At 44.9% G+C, this 17,649-nt stretch overlaps 1 protein-coding gene across 12 annotated transcripts in view; it reads right to left on the bottom strand.

The window, feature by feature from the left end:
* The window catches only part of TSNARE1 (t-SNARE domain containing 1), a 693,119-nt gene that overhangs the window by 610,008 nt on the left and 65,462 nt on the right, over positions 1 to 17,649 (bottom strand). For all 12 annotated transcript variants that reach the window (XM_073329996.2, XM_073329995.2, XM_078851414.1 and 9 more), the window contains exon 2: positions 12,999 to 13,071. The gene's annotated coding sequence lies outside the window, so the exon portion shown is untranslated. The remainder of the gene's footprint in view (positions 1 to 12,998; positions 13,072 to 17,649) is intronic.

Below are 17,649 nucleotides of genomic sequence, written 5' to 3'. Positions count from 1 at the left end.
ATAGCTGGATTCCCATGACCGAGAATACTCTGCTCAGCTCTCACATGCTTCATGCTGGGCTTAGTGATCTGCACCGCCCCAAAGGAGCACAGCTGTCACTGTAGTTCATAGATCAAAATTCAATCTTTGATTTAGTTGGGGCTTGATCCATTAATTGCTCCGAAGATTAGGACCTTAAACCAGCATCGTAAGCTGATTTGGAGACAGTGGAGGGATTTGAGCATGAGCCAGGTATGCTCATGGCAGTCTGAGCCAAGGAGAAGGCTGGAAGCCACATTCTGTACCATCTGGAGCCTGTGAACACATTCAGCCTCAGAGACAAGTTACAGTAATTCAGCCTGGAGGTGACGAATGCTGGGATCACTGTGGGCAGGTCTTCATCTGGGAGTTTCCTAGCACGCTGGAGGTAAAAGGGCATTTTGGGAAACAGATGCTACCTTGTCATCCAAGCTTAGTGAGGGTCCCTAGCCTCTGTTTGCCAGAAGCTGGGAATGAGCAACAGGGGATGGATCACTTGATGATTACCTGTTCATTCCCTGTGGGGCACCTGGCACTGGCCACTGTCAGAAGACAAAAAGAAAAGGAGTACTTGTGGCACCTTAGAGACTAACCAATTTATTTGAGCATAAGCTTTCATGAGCTACAGCTCACTTCACTGGATGCACATGAAAGCTTATGCTCAAATAAATGGGTTAGTCTCTGAGGTGCCACAAGTCCTCCTTTTCTTTTTGCGGACACAGACTAACACGGCTGTTACTCTGAAACCTGTCAGAAGACAGGATACTGAGCTAGATGGACCTTTGGTCTGACCCACTATGGCCGTTCTTATGAGTCTGGCAGGACCCCAAGGCTTTGACCACTTTGACGAATGTGGGCTGCGAGCCTTCGATGGGAGGTGGAGATGGCCAACTCATCAATGCATTTCCCCTTTCCAACCAGTCATGCCTGGGTTCCTCTTGCACCAGCGGCTCATCATCCTGTAAGCAGTCTGATGTTCTAGTCGTGGTAGTGGTTGCATCAGTTGAGGTAGACAGTGAATGTCACCAGCATCCTGCTGGCAGCTGAGTCCAGGGGATCTCACTCTCTCTCCCAGGGGTCTTTCCCTCCCTTGGTATGGACACCTCCTCATCAATTATTGGGAGTGGACCATATCCACCTTGATTGAATTGGCTCGGTCAACACTGGGTCCCCACTTGTAAGGTAACTCCCTTCTCTGTGTGTCAATATATTTATGTCTGCATCTGTAATTTTCACTCCATGCACCGGAAGATGTGGGTTTTTTTACCCACGAAAGCTTATGCCCGAATAAATCTGTTAGTCTTTAAGGTGCCACCGGACTCCTCGTTGTTTTTGTGGATACAGACTAACACAGCTACCCCTCTGATAGTGGTCTTATGTTGATATTAAAGAGAAGTGGGGGTAGGAGGGATCCCAGTAGGGGAGCACCTCTGGAGAGGAAGGGCAGTTACCCATCACCACTCAAGAGTTCTGTCAAAAAGGAATGAGTGCCACTGTACTGCTGGGCCTTCTACTCCTGCTGTGTCATGTAAGCGTGTTCGTGATACACTGTGGTCCACCGTGTCAGAGGCTGCAGAGAAGCCCAGCAGTATAAGCTTGGAGTTATCTGTGTTCATGACCACAAAGACGTCATTGTTTTAGTGCCACTAGAGCCATCTCTGTTCAGAACCCTGGTCTGAACCCTAATTGTGAGGCATCTAGGATGCTGACCAATGTCTCATATGTTTGGAGAGAGAGATTACTTTGGAAACTGTAACAAAACCCACCAACTGCGGCAGGGTCTCGAATAGTCCTGACCTATGTTGGATCTGTGAAATTGTATTGCTTCGTGTGTTGTCTCGGAAGTCAAATGTCTCTTTATCACCTCTCTCTCATCATCTCCATTCCTCCTCCTTTACCCGGCATTTCATCCATTGCTAACTATGAATAACTCATTATTGTGTGGTGGGAGTGCAAATCATCCTTCCCTTACTCAACTATTTGCATACTGCAGTTGTAGTGGAAGAGACGAAATGAGACAACAGGGGACGAGAAACGAACAGGCCTGGCTTTAGTCAGGAATGAGCCAACAGCACCAACGAGCAAAGCTATGAAGTACCTAAAACCGTATTCTCCCCTCCTCCTCATAGCTTTAAGACTTGTTTTGTCTCTAGAGGTTTTAAAAACAAATGGATCTGTTTTTGTTAGCCTTACATCAAACAGAAGGAACCCATCAATTTAGTGTTTTCTTGTTTACTTTTTAAATCCAAAGCAAAATATTTCTACAGCTAGAAATGAGAACAAAGTTACAAGTCACATTAATGATCACACAAGAAAAACAGATACAAAGCTACACTATCTCGGGTGTGGTCAGGTTTTCACAGGTGTTGTAATTTCAACAAATTTGTTGTGCTCAGGAAATGAGGAACTCTACTGGCTAGAACCAGGCAAAATAATATGCATGCTTCCACTCCAATGTAAGTTTCTGCCCATGCAACTCTCTTCTGGCCAGCAAGACCACTTGTTATTCCAGGCTCCAGATAAAAATAAAGCAAAGCTGTGTTGTGTGCATTTTTAATTCTTTTGACAAAAGCAGGAACAGGTACAAGAAAGAATTCCTGTTCAGTTTATAATAAAAGTAAAGAGCTAAATAGAGATCAATGTTTGTGGCAAAGAACACAGAACAATACTCAGGTGAAACCATTTGACACTTAACGAACCCAATAATAGCATTTCCAAATTTGATTTAACTGTGTGACAGATTTGGAAAGCCATTCAGACTTCAAGATTAATTATGAAAAAACAGAAGCTTTACCCATCTCTGGTCCTATAACTGTTAAGGAGCAGTTCCACGCTGCAAAACAATTCCAAAATGTGTTCAATTTTTTAGAGAGAGAATTGTTTATCCCCTCAATTTCATGAGCCAACTCTTCTGATCACAATCTAACTTTCTCTCCTATCCTTCCATTATAATTAGACAACAAACTAAATGACCTGATTTCCTTATAAATAACTGTCTACCCTACAAGCCGCTCTCCCCTTCCCCTTGTTTTTGGTTGTTTCCCCTCCTTTTCATCCCAGGTCATGATCTGCCTAATTTAGTTTATAAACTTTTCAAGGCTGGCATTTTGCCTTTGTTACTGATGGGCACATCTAGAGCAATCAGCTCTGTAGCAAGCCAAGCATTATTTTTCTTCAGCATTATATACACAATGACAGTGGGCGTATATGGCACCGAGCTACACTGGCACCTCTAATCAAAGAAATTAAGAGATGGGGGAGGAGGAGAACAATAAGATCAGTTCATCCACCTACCCCTGTCAGTACCACACTGTTCTGCTTGTGTTTTCTAATATTTTGTCCAAGCTAGTCGTATACCATCAAAGCAATGGTGCTTCCATCATGTTCTTTAGGAAACTTCTCCAGTTTAACAGCCATTTCTCTTAAGTAGGCTTTCCTGATATTCAGCCTTAAGTATTCTTTTGCTCAGTTTTATCCCATTTCTCCTTGCTATAACCCTCTCTCCTATCCCACCCGAATGGATTCCTTTCAAACCTGGGCCTTTGCATCCTTTGAATTATTTGCTCCCCCACCATGACCTGCCCCCTTTGTCATCCTTTGGCCAGTCCCTACATGTTTTGTTCCATCTACTGTAACACACATAACAAACAATGGTCCTATAACCAAAGCTTTCAGCGAGCAATGACCTTTGCCAACCGGCAGGACAATCGAACTACTCTGCAAATTATCTGACTTGTCGACCAGGAGGTGGCAAGAATAAGAGATGAAAGCTTCTCCGGAGACAGAGGGAGGATCAGGGAGAAGTGAACTGGCTGAAGATGGGATCTGAGTGCAGCGCTCCTCCGGTTTCATTAACTAGGAAGAAAAGAAAAAGCGCTGGCTGAAGGAAAGCGAAATACCTAACGGCACTAATGGGCCGAGAGCCAGTGAGCAATCAATGGCTGCACTGAAGTGGAGAGCAATGCAATCCAATATAACTAGTTTATATAGCATCTGACATACAAACTATCAAAAAGCTTCTCCAAGTTAATTTCCCTCTTCCCTCTGATATTATTTATGGAGGCAAGGGCAGAGGAGAAGAGAGACACTTTCAGATGATATTTGAAAAAAGATGCGGAGCCAGTGAGGCAGGGAGATACAGAAAGGCTGTTCCAGGAAACACGCACTGCAGAGGAGAAGCTCCTGGACCAACCGTTATGGGACACTGTGATGGGACAGAAAGATGGTCACTACTGGATGAGTGGATGGAGATTCTCAGGGTCAAGTGGGGAAAGTCCTGTTCCATGGCTCCTTCCCTTGCACACGGTGCATTTACTGGGGGAAGTTCAGAGGGGGAGAGATATTTGTCATCACCTTATGATGACCTTTACCAGCAGAATAGTTTTTTAAGAAGTACAAGGACTGCCATATAGTTCAGGCTCAAAAATGTCTCCTTCCTTATCAGAACCTACAGTGAACAGTCACAATACATGTGGCCCCAGCTCCGCAAGCCACTCCACACACCACTGGGTGAAGTCCCAGCCAAGGCAATGGGGTCCCACCATGCAGCAGACTGCAGGCCTGGAGCCTTCAACAGCAGCATATATATTAAATGCAATAAGTGCATTAATAAGGAAGCAAGCTTGAGCACCGATCCAGGAAATGAAAAGGTTCCTACACAAGGTTGCTCTGCGCATAGCTCATATTAAGTTAGATAGTTAGGGCTATTATTTTTCGGTGCCAAACTTGAGATAACTGGTGTCTGCTTTGCAGAGGTGCTGAGCACTCAGAGCTCCTCCTGCAGTCAAAGGGAGTTATGGAAAATCAGATCTGTTATCTCAAGTTAGACTCCCCAAAACCGAGTGGCTGATCCTGTGAGGCGCTGCACGTCCTCAAGCAGGGCTGGTTTCAGTGGGAGCCAAGGACAGTTAGCGCCTTGCAGGATCAGGCATTTAATGGTCTCACCAGGAGTCTACATTATTACTTATGTTCACATAGCCAGGTAAGACTGGCGACTGGAACCTCAAATTAAGTTTTTCTTGACTATTTTGTGTGATATGCAAATGTTCAGCCTCAATGCTGCTTTACCATTTTTATTATACATACATACATACACATTCGCACACTCCCTGTTTTAGTTTAAGAGGCAGAAATAGAATAAAAACAATCCCCCCTTCCCTAGCTGGCACTCTGGGGTTGTTTGGCACATCCCAGAAGATTTTTAAATTCAATCCTCTCCATAAACAAAGCCTGCAGCTGCAGGTTCTTATTTGGCAAGGGAGGTTTTTTTGTTCACCTTTGTTAACTTCGCTGTGGCTGATGCACAATGCTGTTTTTATGGTAAAAATGCCTAGAGCTTGACAACAGGTTTGTTCTAAATGGTGGAAAGAACAAGATTCTTAATGCCATAGGCTTTTTAGTTAAGTTGTTGCCTATCAGGCTTTTACAATTATTTTCACCCTCCCCCTGCCCCAGGTTATAACTTATCAAGCAACTCCTCCTCACTGAGAACTAGTCACATGTGAAGTTTATTCTGTGTTCATAAAATGCCTAATACAAAGGTGCCCAGATCCCATTTGCAACATCTGGTTGCAAACACAACAGAAAAAATAATAATTTTAAACCTCAGCCCATTTGGGGCAGGGGTCAGAAGTGGACTATCAAACGGTTTGTACACAAACAACAAATGGGCAAAGTAAATTTCTTCCTAATTCAAACAGTTCATGAATGTTGCCCAATTTCCTAAAGAACTCACTTCCACCCTGGATAGTTTTAATCCCAAAGCAGGAGCTGGGGCAGTTATGAGCAAATACAAATAGCAGCTGTCATGAAGGTGAACTCGCAACACCCCTCTGAGAAATAACCGTCACTCACTGATTCACTACTACTCGCTGCAAATGGTGCTTGTGCCTCTCGCTAACAGCTACTGCTTAATCACCCAGCCTTTTCCCTGTATAAGTCACCTCACTTTTTTAAAGCTATTTTCTCACGACAGAATGCAGCCGGTTGAAAGGTGGAAGGGGAAATGAGGAAAATTCCATCAAAACTTCTCAATTTGCATTGAAATTTTGAAATTAAAAAAAAAATAACCAATTACTAAAGGAAAGGTTGGATTTACCTTCTTTTAAGATGTGATTAGAATCTCTCATATTACACCACAGCTTTCCTGTCTTGTTAGATGGGAAATAACCTTTGGGTTCTGGTTACCATTGGTGTGGAACCCTCAAATATATCTTACGATCCTTTGGCTCCTCTGCTGTGATCTGCAACCACCATTAAATTCTATTCTAGAACTGCACTGAGATACGCAACCATGTGATCCACAACTCAACACCCTGACTACATTACTATCTCACCCCAATTTCTCTCCTTTAGGACAGAAAACTCAAAAAGAGAAGGGGGATTCTCATTTTGTTTCTGTAGTGATCCCAGTTTTGCAGGCAATCAGGTTCAAGGGCTGCTACCCATTCAGCTACTAATTAATTCAGCCGTTCACATCCTTAAAAGTAAAAGCAACCCAAAGCCTCTCTTTTCCACACTGCATTAACAGGAGTGTCTGAAGGATCAGTCTCTCTTACAAAAATCCTCACAAGAATTTGATGCACCAGCTGATAGGAATATGCTGGCTGCCCTCCGAAGCTTGCTCAGAGACCTGCCCTTGTCCAAGGGAAGCCTTCAAAACACATGATAGCCAAAGATTATGGAGGAGGAAAAGCTAAGCCTGGCCATGCAGACAGAACAAAATATGCTCATCTATGCTGAGAACTGTCTGCTCCAGACAGCACTGCTAATAACATCTCTCCTGCCACATGCCAGGCTCATGTGCAACTCACACAAAGATTCAAATAGATTTTAAGGCAGCATTAAGATTATCCAGTCTGCCCTCCTCCTGCGAACCACAAGCCAGAGAATTTCACATGGTAATTCCCACCATGGAGGAAATTTATGACTTAGGTCACCATACATCGACTGTGGCTTTAAGACCCAGAAGAGAGGATTCCACACCAGGCAATGGAAAAACCTGGATTTTTTATTTTATTTTATTTTTAAACCCTGAATATTTAGTCCAGTTCCAACACCCAAAAATACAGACACATTAAAAAGCAATTTACATGAGGCTAATTCCTCCCCCTTAATCCCAAGTATCCAGACTTGGAGAAGGCAGGGGAGGGGTGGGGAAATGGAGGAAAGGGTCCTGTGCCTACCAAGCACAGATGCCACAGCAAGTCCACACTGGTGTAGCAGACCACAGCACAGCAGGAGAAGGCTGGGGAGAAGACATGTTTTCACAGCCTCAGATGTTTTCAAGGCCACAAGATATCACTACAGTCTGGTCCAACCACCTGCATAGCACGGGCCATAGCACTTCATTCAGTGATTCCAGCATTGAGCCCACAACGTTTGGGTGAGTTTGACTAGATCTTTTAGACAACGATATCCAAGGTTTGCCCTTAGCAATGACAAGCTTTCCATTGTCCTGTATGCCCCTTGCCATTCATCAAAACAAATTCGCCCTTCCCTCAGCACCCCTCTTTTCCCACAGACAGGGATATATAACATGAGAAGTATCTCTCAAAGCTAATAGATGACTTCAGGGAACTCAGAAGCGTACTGAAGAAGAATAATGTCCAAACAATCTTCTCTGAGATCCTTCCTGTCCCATGAGCGAAGGGAGAGAGAAGCTTCTGGAAGCGAACCGCTGGCTAGGTAAGTGGTGTAGGGCAGAGGGTGTGGGTTCTGTGAAACATTGGTCCCCCTTCTATCAGGGCTGTATAGTTTGGAGTGGTTCCCCTTCTACTGAGGGGGAGGCAATCTCCTTGAGGGCAGGCAGCCTAGAGCAATCAGGAGGGCGTTAAACTAATAACAAAAGCGGAGGGTAAAAAGGGGGAACATATGAGAACTTATTTATTACACACCAAAATTAAGATGTTGAGGAAAAAAAACTAACCAACAAACCAAAAGTCAGGAAGAGAAGTAATTCTTTAATTGCCTATACATCACTGCTAGGAGCCTGGGTAATAAACAAGAAGAACTGGAATTAATCATTTATGAGCATAAATTCAATCTAGTTGGTATTACTGGAATGTGGTGGGATGATATGCATGAATGGAATGTTACAATCAATGGTTATAACTGTTTAGGAAGGACTGAGTGGGCAAAAGGGGAGGGGGAGTGGCACTCTATGTCCAATATGGCATTACCTGTTTCCGAGTCACTAATAACACAGCAAAGAAAATTATCTTGAATGCTTCATGGATCGACCTCCTAGCAGACAAAGCACAAGATGGGATACTAGTTGGTGTTAGCTACAGACCAATGAATCACCCCAGAGAACAGGATGACCAGCTCCTTTACATTTTACCTCCAACGTTGCAGAGATAATCTCAGTCAGCAAACTGAGGCAGGCACCTCTGTGCTCGCCTGCACCCTCTGCTGCAACAGCAGTTTACACTACCTCCCAGAGCGGAGGCATCAAAGCTTATACTCAAACAAGGACGTTTTTAAGCCACAATAATTTTGAGCTTTGCCAGAAACAGCGGGAAGTCTAAAATAAAGTTACCCAAATGAGAAAGCGAGTCATCCAAGCTGGTGCAGAACGACGTGGCATTTTCCAGCTTCCAGATGGTTATTTCAAAGAATTAAGAGAGAAAATATTTTAAAAAGAGATACAATTTAGACAGCTTATGGCAGCATCTCCTTAAAGGCCAGAGAGAATTAGAACAGTGAAGAGAAGTCCTACCAAACTGGACAGTCAAGTCCATTTTGTTCGCTCTCCAGACATTTTTGTTAGGAATGGTCCCACACTTATTCCCAGGGGGATGGTGATTATTTTATTTAACTGCAATTATGCATGTTTAAAACACAGGGAAGCACATCGCAGGAACTAGGCGCAGCAGAGGGAACGCAGCAACACACAATTCGGCCATTTGGTGGCATCACATTTTTAATTAAAAATATCCCAAGGAATATTGTAAAGAACACAATATCGGCAAGCACCAACATGCACCCAAAGATCCTACAGTGCTTTTGAAATACCGTCTAGGGAACTAGTCCCACGAAGAGTGGGAATATACTGGCCAGCTCTGAGGATGTAGCAGTGGTGACAGAGGAATGATCTGGTGGTTAAAACTGCGAGTCAGGAAGTTTGAGTTCTGCGACAGAGCTGCTGTATGATTTGGTGCAAGAAACCTTTCCATTCCTTAGTTGTCCTATCTATAAAAGAGAGATTCTGATACTACCTCACTAGCCGTGAATGTGAGTGGCTTAATTCACAAACACACACAAAGATCATTTGTTAGTCTCTAAGGTGCCACAAGTACTCCTTTTCTTTTTGCGGATACAAACTAACACGGCTGCTACTCTGAAAAAGAGATCATGAACATGAAACACATGGCAATGAGGTCAGATGCAGAGCATGGCTTTTGTCTCAAGTTTTTCATTTATTTTAGCATGCTCTGGAAGAGGGCAATATTTTGAGCATGCTGCAGTAAAACATGAACTCCGTGCCAGCATGCTTCAGTCTAAAAGAGGTAAGAGCAGCCAGTACACAACCTACAAAAGAACATAAGAATGGCCACACTGGGTCAGACCAAAGGTCCATCTAGCTCAGTATCCTGTCTTCCAACAGTGGCCAATGCCAGGTGTCCTAGGGCGAATGAACAGAACAGGTAATCATTGAGTGATCCATCCCCATCGCCCATTCCCAACTTCTAGCAAACAGAGGCTAGGGACACCATCCCCGCCCATCCCAGCTAATAGCTAATGGACCTATCCTCCATGAATTTATCTAGTTCTTTTTTGAACCGTGTTATAGTCTTGGCCTTCACAACATCCTCTGGCAATGAGTTCCACAGGTTGACTGTGCGTTGTGTGAAGAAATACTTCCTTTTGTTTGTTTTAAACCTGCTGCCTATTAATTTCATTGGGTGATCCCTAGTTCTTGTACCATTCCTTTGGTAATGTATCAAAGTTAAAAAGAAAACAAGTTTGAAGTCTATCAGCAGGGTAAGCATCACACAATGCAGCTGTGTGGAAGAAAGCTACAAATCCCACTGCAAAGCAGTCTGACACTCATCTGGCTTAATCAGAGGTCACTCTGTGTCAGTCCCAGGTCGGGCAAGGTTACCAGTATGGCGACCTAAACCCTGCTGAATTAGGTAGGATTCAAAGGGACACCATCAACTCAGATTTAGATATATTCAGAATCCCTGAACCACGAGACATCTTTCTATTTTGAATCTTTAGTTTTGCTCTGAAGGGTGTTTTCAACAGGTAAACATCCAAGCAGGGGTTGTCGAGAGACAGTCTCAAACTATAGGGGCATGCTGAATCCCGGCTGCTGCCCCCTGCAGAGCCCTGGGCAGAGGCAAAGCCATGGATGAGAACACCCTCAGCCTTTGAGCAACTCCCCTCCCACCTCCGAACAACCTCCCACAAGTTCCTGTATGCATTCCTCATGTCCTTGACCCACTGAGTGGGTGGCTGAACCTTGAACATGGCTTCCACTGCAATGCCCAGAGCAGACAGGCACAGTGTGAGCAGCAAGTATCAGAATGTGCTCAGATACCATAGAAACGGGCACACAACAGGATGGGTAAACAAGCCCTCTCAGGGCACACGATACTACACACAACTGCAGTCTGTGCAGACAGGCTGTCACATTTAACATCACATCAGCCTAGTGTAGGTAAACCACGGCCCAATCCCAGTTGACATGACGCACAGAATTTAAAGGTACAAGGGACCATTACGATCACGTAGTCCAACCTCCTGTATAACGCAGACCGGGGAATTTCACCCAGTGATTCTTGCATCAAGCCCGTAACGTCTGGTCAAGTTGCAGCATACTGATTTAATGACTCCAAGCAATGGAGGCTCCAGCACATCCCTAGATAAACTGCTCCAATGGTTAATTCCCTTGACTGCTAAAAGTCTGCAATGTTAAACACAATGTGCTTGTCTACAGCGAGTGCAAAGGGGTTAGTTACAACTCCTCAAGGCCACATTCCAGCATGACCTAGTTTTCAATCCTCAGCCTGCAAAGGAAATTTTGTACCAAAACAAGTCAGAACTGGAGAATTACCAACCCAGTGGGAGAGCCCACACAGGGAAATTTGTTTTTCAGGGGTAGCTAGTTACACAACAAAAGGGAAAGTGATTTGTACATCTCTTGCCGGGACAGGCTGCGATCTGACGCTTTAGAATGCTAGATCTTTACATTTGTTTTTTAGGCAAAATTGGTGCTAGGAGGACAGCCCTGGACAGTGAAATTCTCTATCCACAGAGGAGGAGCAACAACATTGCAAGCTTCCCTTACCCTGACCAGCCAACCTGGATAGACCAGGGAGCTGAAGTCTCTATGCCCATTAGCGTTCATACAGAACGGAGCCGCTTTCCTGATATCAAACCAGGAGTCCGTCTACAGCTCCCACATCCCTGCTGTAAAGTTGCAGAAAATAGAGTGGCACCGACAAACTGACTAAGAGTCCTAAAACAAACCCTAAAATAACCCAAACCTGCACACACTTCCCAAGGAACAAAGAAAGGCAAACCAAGGCTGCAGAGCAGTGTGATTGGTAAAGGGTCACTAACTCTCAGGTCAGATAGTGAACAAATCATTTACATTAAAGTTAAGACTGGATTCAGGCTGCAAAAACAGCCATTCAAAACCCTACTCTCCCTCCTATCAATGCTGGAGTTATGGGATCTAACTCTGAAACACACAGTTACTAGCTAGTTACTAGCCCAAGCTACTTAACGAAAAAGGCAGCTATGTAAATCAAGGGCTGCCTCCTACAACTTGAAGTGTAGGAATTCTGGAAGCAAGGGAGAACAAAGCAGCGATTATAGGAAAAGTTATGTACACACTGAATGCATCTTTGCTTGTGCTCCCTCGGCCAAGAATGGAGTTATTCATTGTGAAATGTGCTGGTGAAGCAGATGGCAAGTGCCCAGCCAGGTAACTTTAGCAAGCACGCAGTCTTCCAGTGTTAGGATAGTGGTTTGAACACACTGGAGTGGCATGGACCTAGCAAGTGCAAGTCGACACACCTGCAGAGCCACAGACCATAAATCAGGGCATCTCTTAGAGCACTTTACACGTAAGTTTCCATTTCACAACACACTTAAGCCCAATGGCAAAACTTTTCACACAGGGGTAACTTAATTGTTCACCCACAAAGTCTATATTTGAGGGACCTGACTTTCAGAGCTCCTGAGCACCTGTAGCTCCAGCTGACTTTAGGTGCTCAGCTTCAAGCAACCGAATTTCAAAACATTGGCCAATGGACATACATTACCAATGAAATGCAGCAGAAGGAATCAGCCAGCTAGTGTAAAAAACATTTGGAAATGCATTTGGAAACACATCCTGTAGAATACACCCTCTGGGACAAGACTAAAATGCACTCTGAACACGACTCATCTCCACTCTGGGGCAGACTAAGACAGGATCTATGAGATGCACGTCCTACAGGCAGAGCCCACACCAGGATCAGCAGGCAGGGGTGCGGCATTTGACCCACTTCTGCTAGCTAGTGACCTGTAGGGTGGGCTATGTCAGGTGGTAGGGACAACAAGAATGCAGGAGTAGGAGGGAGACAAGTATGGCTGAGAGTCTGGTCAGACTGAGTAAACTGGTGTTTTTTTCATAACGTTAACTAACATGATTTGAAATGCCACTTAGTTTAGACACAGCTTAACATCTTCAAAATAACATTACCTGGAGCCTGTGGGGAGCCTTGCAGGGAACAGAACGTCTACCTGGACAGACCTTGTTTCGGAGCCTAATATTTCAACAGACCACAGCCCCATTGTGCAAACCCTGAGCCAAAGAGAGAGTGCTGTGCCTCTAAATATGCATGATGAAGAACCAAAACCAACCCATCCTTTATGGCCAAATGTGCAAGATGTTCGTGACTGTGCAACCAGTGTCCAAGATTTCCACCACCTCCCAACTCACACCAACCTCGCCAACCATAGACAAGACCTTTCCCCCTTACCTTATATTGGAAACACGGTCCTGTAGAGTTGCTTGTATTCTGTTCTCCCCGTCAGACAAGAATCCTGTGCAATCTGGAACGAAAGACAGAGATTGCTGAGTGGTGTTGGGGTGGAGGGAAATATGCCACGTTCCCTGCTTTCAGACACAGATACTTTCACAGCTGCTCTATGTCTTTGACTTCTGGATTCCAGGAACATCTCATGTACTTTGGGCTGCAGATCACGACTGAGCACAAAACCAAGCAACACTTATCGCTCACATCACACGTTACACACATTAATCAGAACTTCTCTGAGATAATGAGGGTTATCCTCATTTTAAAGATAAGGAAACAAATGAAGGAGTTAAGGGATTTAGAAATCTTCCAGATTACCAGGTGTATTTATGTATTGAGGGGTGAGGGACAAAACTCAAGTGATTTCTCGACTTCCACCAATCGCTTTTAAGGAAGGGCCTGGTTTCTTTAGGGCCTCAATCCTGCCAGGTACCGACCATGGTGACCCTGGTGCAGCACTTCAGAACATGTGTAGCTTTAAGCATGTGAATAGTCCCATTGGATCATGCCCCAGATGATTCCCACTATAAGCACTGGCCAAGGTTTTTTGGCACCTTACCAGGACTTCAGTTCTCTCTCATCCAAACAATGGAACCTTCAGAAGCACAAAACTACTAATGCTGGTGGGGTGCTGATAAAGAAGGAAAGGCACTATCTAATCAACCACTCGGAAGGTCTCCCACCAGATTCTCCTGTGGTCTCGTATCAGCCAGGTACTGACCAGTTTCTGAGAGATCCAATAGCGTGCTGCGGCTACATGCTGCCAACACTTTTATCCTCAAGCAAATGGACTACAATAGATGGCCTTTTGCATCAGTAAACAGAGGGTCCTTAACATGCCACGGTCCCTTGCAATAGCTGTAAGAACTATTTTTCATGGATTTAATTGGAAAATACTAATAAATGCCTTTGCCCGTTAGCCATCAATCTGTTATCAGAAATGAAAAGTCTTTACGTGATAACTATCCCAATTCCCATGTTTGATTAATAATGAATAGCAATGTCCTTTACTTATTCAAATCCAAAGTTTAGTGATTTGCAACATCTTTGGTGATTCTGGTCCATATACTGAACAACCTCCCCAAGTCCAATGCTCTTTCCATTTTAAATTTTACAGTAATCAATACCACACTAGCTTATATTTATATAAACTCACAAACACACACACACACACACACACACACTCACTCTGAAGACAGCTTCCTGCTAGCACCAGCGCAGAAGTTAGGACAGCCTGGTATGGTGTCGCCACCCTTACTTCTGCACGGCTGACTGCAGAGCTGGGCCCTCAGTCAGCAGCCGTCACTCTCTGGCTGCCCAGCTCTGAAGTCAACACAGAAGTAAAGGTGGCAATACCATGACCCCCCTAAAATAACATTGTGTGGACCTCCCACACACAACTCCCTTTTGGGTCGGGACCCCCAATTTGAGAAACGCTGGTCTTCCCCATGAAATCTGGATAGTATCGGGTAAAAGCACACGAAAGACCAGATTTCATGGTTCCTGACACATTTTTCATGGCCACAAATTTGGTAGGGCCCTAGTCATGAGTAACCGATGCTATTCGTGATTGGCACAGCCGAGGCCTCATCCTGGCAGACATCTATTCTCATCTCCCTGGAGCTATGTGCTGCAGTCAACACTGTTGTCCACCAGACACTGCTGTTTTGCCTTACAGTGGTAGCAGGGGTAACATGGGAATGTGCTAACATGGTTTGAGTCCTTCCTGGCGGGACATACCTAAGGAGTAAAGATGGGAAACGGCACCCACACCACAATCCTTCTCCGGTCCTATTCCACATCTACATGCAGCCAGTCGGAGAACTAGTCAGACAAGATAGACACAGCTGCCAGGAATGTGCAGGGGACACACAGTTTATTTCTCACTACACATAACCCCAGTACCCCCAGCATGGCCCAGTTGGATGAGATAAGCTCATAGATGATGAAAAACAGCTTGTTGAGGATGAAACCAACCAAGACAGAAGGGATACTGGTGGGCAAAGGAAAGCATTTTGAACAGTTTGCGGCCACTGTGTAGTCTCCTTCGGTTGAAGATACACATCCACAAATGGTCCATTCAGGCCATAACTTCTGAGTTCTCCTGTAATCCTTCACCGATACTAGACATTCTCAAAGCAACATCTGCTAATCATGCTTTCTATCATCTCCCATTGGCTAGGAAACTTCACCTCCTCCTGGGAAAGGATGACCTGGCCTCACGTATACGCACTTTTGTCACCTCCCATCTGGACTCCAGCAATGCTACAAACCTAGGCATGTGGTTATCAGCCCTCAGGAAACTCCAACTAGTACAGAACACTGCAGCATGTCTGCTCAGCAACACTGGATGCCATGAGTACACCATACCTGTCCTGCGCTCACTAAACTGGCTTGCCATAGAACAGTGAGTCATGGTCTCAGTCCTTTAGCTTCAAAATGTACCAATGGAGTGGGCCCAGCATACCTAAAAGATTACCTGACGCTCCAGGGTAAAAACCACAGGCAAAAACTTTGTTCCTCAGACAATGGAACCTTCCAACATAAGGGTAAAGCTCATCTGTGCAGGAGACAGAACTTTCTCAGGGACTGGTTCAAGACTATGGAACAAACTCACGAGAAAACAGGCCCAGACAAACGTCCCCACCTTCTTCTCCAAGGCACGCTTCACCAACCTGCCTTCTCTAACACACGAGAGCAGATACATTTAAAATGAAAACCCAACTAACCCAAACAAAACACACCCCTGCACACACAACTCTCCCCTTCATGAAAAGATGAGAGAGAGAACGAGCCACCCACAACAGATGTTAGTCACATTGCTTAATGTGCAACTGGAAGATGCCCACATAGACAGTGATGAGAATAGGATAAGAGCTAGTATATTATACGACAGAAGCCTTAAGAGCTCAGCCTAGTAAGAGGGTCAGACATGAAAGGGAAGGGGCGGGGGGCGGCCAAGAGGGTAGAAATCGCAAGTGCAGTTTAATTAATGAAATACAGGATGTTGGTAATTCCCAAGCAGAGTGAGTTATACAGAGTCCTTGAAAGGAGAGATCACCCTGGGACCCTAATAAGATAGAAGTAAATACATTTTTTGAAAGGGACAGGTCTGATTTTCAAAAGTGCTGAGCACCCACAATCCCAGCTGACAATAGTAAGGGCTGTGGATGCCCATCAGCTCTGAAAAGTCAGGCTCAAAGAACTTGTTAGGGCAGGATGCAATGGAGGCATCTTACTGAAAGTCACAAAAAGGACAAAACACTTTAAGAACAGCAGACTGAATCCTCTGCTGGATTACAGCAGACCAGCTCTATTGACGACAACAGAGCTATGATGAACTTACACCGGCGGAGAATCTGCGCCTATCCGCAGTGACACATGCTGGGACGGCAACGAGAAAGAGGGTCAATCCTCATGCTTCAGGGTCTACGTGGCTCACCAGCTGAGGGCCAGAAAGAAATCATCCATGTTCGGAACCCAAGGTATATTCACCCAGTTAGCAGAGGAGTATTATGGGTCTGGGCTTCACCTGAAGCCTCCAGTCACTGGAGGAGACAGGATATCAATCTCTGTTGGTAGAGGAATTGTCACTGCATTCAGAAAAACAAAAGTAGCTGATGCATTTCAGAGATCAGGCCACACTGAAGTCACTGGTGCAAAAATCCTCAAGGGCTTGGTAATGATGATGCAGTTTTATGAGCAGTTCTCCTGCTGAGTTATGTGCTTGACCCACAGGAAGTGGGCAGCTTTCCTTTATCCCCTCCCTTATAAATGAAAATGCCATTCAGACTCACAGAAACACAATACTAATAGAGAAGTCACACAAGGGGGACACAGCTTCCTCCTTGATTAGTCAGACCATGTTCAACAAGGCTGCCGTCTAGAATATTACCTGGTGTGTTCTACTGGAATTCTCCTGACTTGCCACAAGAGCCATACCTGGCAGAAATATAGCAACCCTCCTCACACGTAAGTTGCCTCTGGGGCACACACAGACACACTGCCAAGATATGTAAAATGTAAGATGTAAAATATAGCGATATGTAAGATGTAAAATATAGCGATTTTTACCTGTGTCAATAACAACACCTTCGATTACTGAAGAAAGGAATTTTAAAAATCTATTTGAATTTCCACTGCCTACCACAGGTACTTATCTGGCCCCCATAACAGGATCATCTGAGCACCTCACAGTCTTGAATGTATTTGTCCTCACAAGACCCCTTTGAGGCAGGGCAGTGCTATTATCCCCATGTTACAGTTGAAGAACTGGGGCACAAAGAGGCTAAGTGTCTTGCCCAAGGTCTCCCAGGAAGTCTGTGGCAAAGCAGGGACTTGAACCCAGATATGACGTTTCCAAGGGCTACCCAGGGTTATAAGGCACCTCGCTACCACCTGCCCTGACTGTGAGGAAGGCTTGCCTGTGCCTGATGAGTGTTAGCTCCCTGGCTCTACCAGCCACAAACACAGTTTGAGCCTAGGGTCCCAGAGTTAGATGAAGTGACTAGACTGCCCAGACCCAGGTGGCTTGGAAGCATGTGGGATCCAACGGAGTAGTGACCATACACTGGGGCGCAGGGCCAAGTTGTAA

This window comes from Lepidochelys kempii, chromosome 2 (genome assembly GCF_965140285.1).
Source record: "Lepidochelys kempii isolate rLepKem1 chromosome 2, rLepKem1.hap1, whole genome shotgun sequence".
Taxonomy (NCBI): domain Eukaryota; kingdom Metazoa; phylum Chordata; order Testudines; family Cheloniidae; genus Lepidochelys; species Lepidochelys kempii.
Note: the sequence above shows the minus strand (reverse complement) of the source record. Positions and strands in the feature narration are given on the sequence as shown.